Source organism: Mesocricetus auratus, unplaced genomic scaffold, assembly GCF_017639785.1.
Source record: "Mesocricetus auratus isolate SY011 unplaced genomic scaffold, BCM_Maur_2.0 Super-Scaffold_100003, whole genome shotgun sequence".
NCBI lineage: Eukaryota > Metazoa > Chordata > Mammalia > Rodentia > Cricetidae > Mesocricetus > Mesocricetus auratus.
In genome coordinates, this window is record NW_024429188.1 from 2965148 (window position 1) to 2973008 (window position 7861).

Sequence of the window (7861 nt, forward strand, 5' to 3'; positions counted from 1 at the left end):
GGAATACACTTTAATTCCCAAAGTACTGTGAGAGCCACATATATAGCAATTGTGTATGGCATGACTGAAGGAGGAAAAAATGGCCTCCAGAAATCTTAACAGCCCAAAATATTTATATCCAACAAACCAAACATAAATAAAATAGAGGAATCATTAGGTAAGACCTGAAAGAGGTGTGGGCATATGAATGAAAATGTGAAAGAAATGCAAAACCACATTTATTAATACCAGGGAAAGATCATAAAAAGGTAAGCAACCTAATATTTGAAAGTGGGGCTGAAATACGAGTTATTGATTTCACAAATAACGAACGTCTGACAAGCACTGCATCACTTGCTGGTTTTGTGGCATCAGATAAACTGACAAAAGCTTTTCTGTAAAAATAACCTTGGGTATTTCCTTGTCATTGTCCGTGCATATCACCATGAGACTGCTGTGCTTTGTGAAGACATGATGGACCTTGAAATAGATAATGAAGCCCAACTCACACAGTCTGCATGTAAAAAGGATGAAAATCACAATGCGGTCTGTCCTGTAAGGGTTTGGGCCTGACAGGACTCACCATGCCAACATTCAAAGACAATCTACGGGAAATCTTGTTGTATTACTCCATGTGTACATGAATGTAGGCGAATTTTTTTCTGTTTCAAAAAAAACCTGGCTTACCATGAGTATCCTCTTGTGTAAAATGCCCTGTCATTTTTAAATACGAGAATCTACAATGGCATATAAAGTTATTATTTAGATTCAGAAAAATAGTTCATTATTTCTATTAAAGTTCAGCAAGGGAATATTGAAAAATATTTATCTTATTGCAGATATGAGGGGGTTTTACACATATACATGAAAGCAAGTAATAAAATTTTACTGTCTTTTAAAGCATTACAATCGATTTTTAGTAAATATTCCCATAGAAATGTAATAGGTAAATGCAATTCAATAAAACAAAAACATAAACCATGCATACATGTGCACATGTGAGAAACACCTGGATTCATAAGGAACCTTATGTCTGTTATACCAAATTCTCGAGAGCCCAAACAGAGACCTCTCAAGGAGCCCACTCAGTGATGCAAACACATAAGGTTTATGGTTAAGTTACAAGCCTCTCAGCAGGGACCTTGTCCAGCAAACTGTCACAGCGGCTGCAGGATTATTGTGCCTGACATGAATAGTAAGTGGTTTATAAAGGAAAAAAACTGAAAGCAGGGTGGTACGTGCTTTGGTTGTCTAGAATTGGGTAAGAGTAGGTAACCTTTGGATTCATTGATTATGGGGCCTGGGGGAATTTCAAAATTGTTACTAATAGTTGCCCACAGGAACAGTTGTGAAAGAAGATGTTATTTATCAAAATTAGTCATTGCCTGACCATCCGGATATGGTCAATTTGAACAGGATGGGCACTCCTTGGAACTGTTCATTGTTCTTTGGCTAAAGCTGAATCAGCCTTGTGCCACACAGCGAAATTCTTAAGAAAGCTTTTTCTGAGGCTCCAATAAACCTTGCTCTTACAATGTCAACAAAATGTTTTTAAATTTTTATATGAAAAGGCAAAGCATACACAGAAATTTGGGCATATATATATAACCACATATCTGAAATTAATACTCATCTAAGTATACAAACACATGTGGGAAATTAATACTTGTCTTGTATAGTAATCAAAAAGACTAATAAAATAAGCAATAAGAATGTCTACCAATTAAATTGCTAAAAGTTGCTGGTACGTGCTTACATTCAACACCACTGACAGTTGAGTATTTTTTGTTTTTCCTTTTGTTTTGTTTTTCAAGACAGAGTTTCTCTGTATTGCTTTGCAGGCTGTTGTAGAACTCGCTCTATAGACCAGGCTGGCCTCAACTCTCAGAGACCCGCGTGACTCTTCATCACAAGTGCTGGGATTAAAGGCATGAGCCACCAAAACACAGCATGACAGCTGAGTGTTCTATGGTACTCCATGGGTTATGAGCTGGAATGTGTACAGTCTTTAGCACACATCAAGATGGGTGTAACTTGCTTGCTATCTTTACAGAAAAAAGTTCAGCTTACAAACCTGAGGCAGGAGGTTCTTGACTTTGAGTGAGCTCAGCTAAAGCTACATATGTGTCCCTTTGGAAACCATAGACAGAAAGGAGGCAGCAGAGGAAAGGAGAAGGAGAATGGGGAAAGGGAAAGAAGAAACGAGAAAGGAGAGAAGGGAGGAAATTGGATAGAAGGGAAGGGAGAGAAGAGAGAGGAAGGAAAGGGAAGGAGGAAGACGAGAAGCTGGGTCACATGTTTTAAAATGGCATGCTGGCAGTGGGCAGGGCCTCTGCTCTAGGGCACGGGTAGACAATGAATAAGGGCCTGCCTTTTCTGTGGCATTTGAGACTGTGCTAGAGAAATGCAGTGAGGCCAGGCTCTCCTGGCACACTCCAGCAATGGTATGAGCGAAAATCCTCTGCAACAGTCTCCTTTAGAGGTTCTAGGAGTTTTCTTCGATGGGACATTGCAGCAGCCGAGTCTGGAGACCTAATGACTCCAGTTTGGCAGAGCCACAGCAGCCTCAATGCAGTGCTGGTCCCAGTTGCGCGTCTGGCAGTTGCAAGCACAATGGAGCAGTTGGGACTGGTTGGGGCCGAGCTAATGTCTCTTAGCTAGTGCCACCATCTGGCTTTCTAGGCAGCTAATATACTCCAAGATACTTGGAAAGAACCGCACTGTGATATTATTGAACTGGAGATTAACAACCAGCACATAGACATCTGGTCCTTGGATTTTATGTTTGGTTCATTGTACAGAGACCAGGACTTGCCAATGAAGCGCCGACAAGTTCCTTATGTTCTGGCAGCAGCATGCCTGCTTCAGGTAGAGAAGGTAATTCAGCAATGTAGTGAGACCATGAAGAAAACCATTAATATGAAAACCGTGTGTTCATACTACATAACAGCAGAAACATAGAGACTGATATCTATAAAGTCACAGTGCTTTGACTGGGTTCTTTGCAACTTGACGATACACCCAAATGTTAGACTTTACAGAGAAACTGATATAAAGAACATGTATCTACTTGTCTCATCATATGACCTACTCATGTTGGAAAAGGAAATTGATCTATATACCACCCTGAAAACGTGGATGTTCCTTTATTTTAACCCTCGCTGAAAAGGTTCAGTGAAATGTCTCTTAGCTAATGCCAACAGCTGGCTTTCCAGGCACATGGAATGTATTGACAACATTGCTTTTCTTGGAAGTGAAGCAGGGCTAATATTTCAACCAGGGTTTAAGAAACTGAGGTTTCAGCATATCATCTGTGACCTGGCCTCCACGACTATTCTTGAGCAAGGTCACCTCATACCTTTAGAATGGCTGGCCCCTGTTTATAAACAACAGTGGCTGACTTTGCTTCGTGCACAGCACCACAGGAATATTGGGCCTAGAGCCATCAATGAAAAAGAACTTAAAGATTAGAGCATGAGATGTGGAATGACCATCTACAGAGATGGCACATACTCCTGGAAGTGGTCAGTTTGCAAATTTATCTTTCCTTTACTTATCATCTTTACCAACCGTGATATCATTTTCAAGCAATGTCATCAGCACCATGATGCTGCTGCTTTCTTAAAACAAGTACGAAATGTAGTATTTAGAATAACTTTTGTATGTTTTGACTCTGATGGATAACTGACTTTCAGTAGGACAACTGGTCATAAAATCATTACCTTTGAAAATAAAGAGGAGAAAAGTGTAATGGAATTTAATAGCAACATTTTAAGCTTCCCTTTATACCTGTTCTACAACTTCCTTTTTATATCATTAGCAAACACAGGAAACCTGTAATCATTACTACCCCACAGGAGCAGTTTGAAAACATTGAATGACTCATTTAATATGAAGGCTGTTCTATGAGTACCATCAAGATGCCGGACAACAAAATGAAAACAAATCTTAAGAGTCTGGTACCACCACAAACCATGGCTGTCTGTCTTCTCTTCGTTTCTGTGCATTTGTGAAGAATACTTTAATGTCCAACATTGTATTTGTCAAAACAAATCAAAGAAAGCTGGTGTTTTGATTTTCCCTTACCATCAACAGTCAGTTTTGAATGGAAACAAGTGACTTTAAATGGAAATAAGTGACTGCATTTGCAAGAAAAGCATCTAAATAAACTCATCAGGTAGATTTGACCCTAAGGTGGAGACAAAAAAAGTCTCTCCATGGCTGCAACTCTTACATCTTATGTATGAGCTTGCAAGATGTAAATCCTTGGTCTAAAAAAGAAAGACACCTGAGATTAGTCACTGTTAATGTATGCTTTCAAATAAACAAATAGTGTCAGGTTTTGCCATATCATAAAACATATACTTTATTGGTATTTTAGAATTGTTTTTCAGATCATTTTTATGTAACTTGAATAACTTTTGCTGCTGATTATCTTTAAATATATGTGTACATATATTTTCATATAATTAAATATGTCATATGTTATATAAGCAAATGACTCATATATGCAATGTATTTATATAAAAGCATACATCTTTACATATACATACTTATGTGCTTATGTAACTCCAAATATCAAAGAATGCAATTTTTGAAATGCATATGCAAGGAAGTGGAAAATCAATCTTCATGATTATAGTTGTCTGCCTATCGAGAGACCAGTTATTTCACAGTATCCTGTTTACTTTCTTAGCCTTAGTTTCTTTTCCTGTTGCTGTTATAAATACCCACAAGAGAGCAACTTGGGGTGGGAGTGGGGGAGAGAGTTTATCTCATCTCATCCTTGAAGACTGTGGTCCATCATGGCAGGAGTTTGGAGCAGCTCGTGACATAACATCTCCAGTAGAAAGAGATTAGCGCTATGAAGTACTCAGATTTCCCCACTGTCAAGCTGACCACTCTAGCTAACACAACTCTACCCCCTACCAACATGACACACAAAGACATCACTCTACACCCATAACCTTCCACCCTTAGGTCCTCATAGGACCACAACCATCTTATGGCATAAAAAGCATTTAGTCCAACTTGAAAAGACCCCATAAACAGTTCCAACACCTTTTTTCATTACTTTGAATTATCTGAATTATTTTTCTTTCAGTCATGGATATCTTTGTTTTTATATGCACCGCCTCCCTTCACTTCTGAGTCTATCTTCTAACATCCCTACCAACTTCATTTGTTTTCATATATAATCGATTGAATCCAATTTGTTGTCCATATGCACATGGATGTAGAGCTGTCCACTGTACTATGGACAACCTACCATGGACCCTATCTCTGAAGAAAACCATCTTTATCCCCCCAGACAGTTCTAAACTCTCTGTAGCTAATCAATCAGACTAGCAGCCTTGTGAACTGCTCCACCAAATATGCTGGAATAAAGACTAGGATAGATCATATGGAGGACGTGGGTGTTGTGGATGCAATTTTAGGTGTTGATAATTGACTGCCACTGACTGTCATCTCTAAAAGACATTGTTTTGTGACAGTCCTCCCTGACTTTTATATCGTAGAGTCTTTCAGCCACCCTCTTCTGCAGTGTTCCCTGAACCGTGGGAGGAGTTGGAGGAGGAGGAGGAGGAGGAGGAAGAGGAGGAGGAGGAGTTGTAATGTTGTGGAGTGGGCATCCCAAACAGTTCCACATATGGAAAACTATGAGTTTTCTTAATTTTTAGCACACGAAATAAAACAGAAGTGCTATAGTTTAAGGGAAAACTCTTTCTTAGGCTGTTGGTTTTCAACAAAAAGGAAGGTGTTCTCCCTGGACTTTTCCTCTTTTAATGTATTGGGATAATCACAAGATGGAGTCTCCAAGGAGTTGTGATTTGCCCTAAGAAGTCATTTCCCATGGTCTCAGTGAAGCACTAGCCTGAGTACTATCTGTTTTAAAAACTTCTTTGTTTCTGTGCATGGTGTTTTACCTGCATGTATTCCTGTACAACACTTGTGTGCCTGGTGCCCTTGGAAGCCAGAAAAGGGCACTGGATCCCCTGGGACTGAAGCTGTAGATGTTGTGAGCAAGTATGTGGGTGCTGGAAATTGAGTGCGGATGCTCTGGAAGGGCCATCAGTTTTGCGAACGACTGAGCCCTCTATCCAGCCTATGCTTGCCTGTCTTGAATTGTGCTCTGCAAAAATTAACTGGCTATTATCTTTAAATTTAGCTTCCTTCAGGCTATAAGAGTATGGAGAGAATGAAGGCAGATTCTCGGTCAAAATGCTATGATAGCTTTCCTTGTGAAACCTCATGAGTTGGCCTCTATTGTCTCCATGTCTCTCAGATTTCTTAAATTGCCCATTAACCTCTCCTTCCAGCATGGGACAGCTTTCCTAGTCCAAAGTACCAAAGTCTTGCATGTTTCTGCCCAGAACCGTTAGAGAGGGAGGCCAAAGAATCACTTAGGTTCATCACAGCAACAGTCCACTTCTCTGCCACCTTGTGTCTTAGTTTCTGTTTCTATTGCTGTGCTAGAAAGCCTCTCCATTTGGATTTAAGTTTCCTGCATTGTGATAGACATGGATCTATCTGCAGTCTTCTTCATGTCAGCCTTGAGTTATGTCAGCACCATTTTTTGAAGAAGCTTTCTTTATTCCACTGTGTAATTTTAGATTCTTTGTCAAAGATCAGGTTCATAGCAGCATCATTTGTAATAGCCAAAACCTGGAAGCAACCTAGATGCGCGAAACTGAAGAGTGGATAGAGAAAATGTGGTACATTTACACAATGGAGTACTATTCAGAGGAAAAATACAATGGAATCTTGAAATGTGCAGGCAAATGGATGGCACTAGAAGAAACCATACTGAGTGAGGTAACCCAGTCACAAAAAGAGAAACATGGTATGTACTCACTTATATACAGATTTTAGACAAGAATCAGCCAGCAGACAATCCCACTGTCAGAGCGTCTGGGAAACATTGCCTTCATCCAGAGACTGATGGAAGCAGAGGCAGACACCCACAGCTAAACCCTGAACTGAACTGCTGGAATCCAGCTACAGAAAGGGAGAAATTATGAGCAAAGGAGTTAAGAGCTGGCTGGTTTAACCAATAGAATCTGCTGAACTGAACAGTTGAATTGGACCCCAGATTGATTGCTGTGTGAAAGGCATGGGACTGACCCAGACCCCATTAATGTGGGTGTCAGTTAGGAGCCTAGGTAATCTATGTGGCCTTGGGTAGTATTTATCCCTGGCATACAAATAGACTTGGAGTGCCCATCCCACAATGAGGGATGCTCTCTCAGCCTTGACTCTTGAAGGAGGGCCTAGGCCCTTCCCTGGATGAAATAACAGACTCTGCACACCCACCATTGAGGGCTTCACCCTCGTTGTATATCAGAGTGGAGATTGAGTGGGGAACTGGAGGGCTTGATGGTGATGGCAGGGGAGGAGAGGAGGGAGATGCAGCTGAGATTGACATGTGAATCAAGTTTGTTTGTAAATTAAATACAAAATAAATAAATAAAACCAAACCAAACAAAACAAAACAAAGAAAGCCTTCCCAAAGGCAACTTAAAAAAATTGTTTGGTTCACAATTCAAGGATACACTTCATCATGCCAGGCAACTTACTGCTGGGATTAACAGACTTCTAAGGTAATAGGAACTTGAAGTATCTAGTCACATTGCAGCTACAATCAGCACATGATACATGCTGTGTATGCTCTCAGCTGGCTTCCTCTCTTTTCTACAGTCCAGGATTCTGCAAACAGGAAACCAGGCCTCCTATAGTGGGCATATTTTTCACCCCAATTAGCTTAACTAACCCATTCTCACAGGCATGCCCAGAGAAGGAACCCTTCCCATGACATTATAATCAAGTTGACAATATTAAGAATCACAGTCCATTTATGCAATTTACCTTTTCATTTTATTGA

At 40.1% G+C, this 7861-nt stretch overlaps 1 pseudogene; it reads left to right on the forward strand.

The window, feature by feature from the left end:
- Positions 1-450: 450 nt before the first annotated feature.
- On the forward strand, positions 451-3819 carry LOC121139910 (annotated as a pseudogene).
- Positions 3820-7861: the final 4042 nt, after the last annotated feature.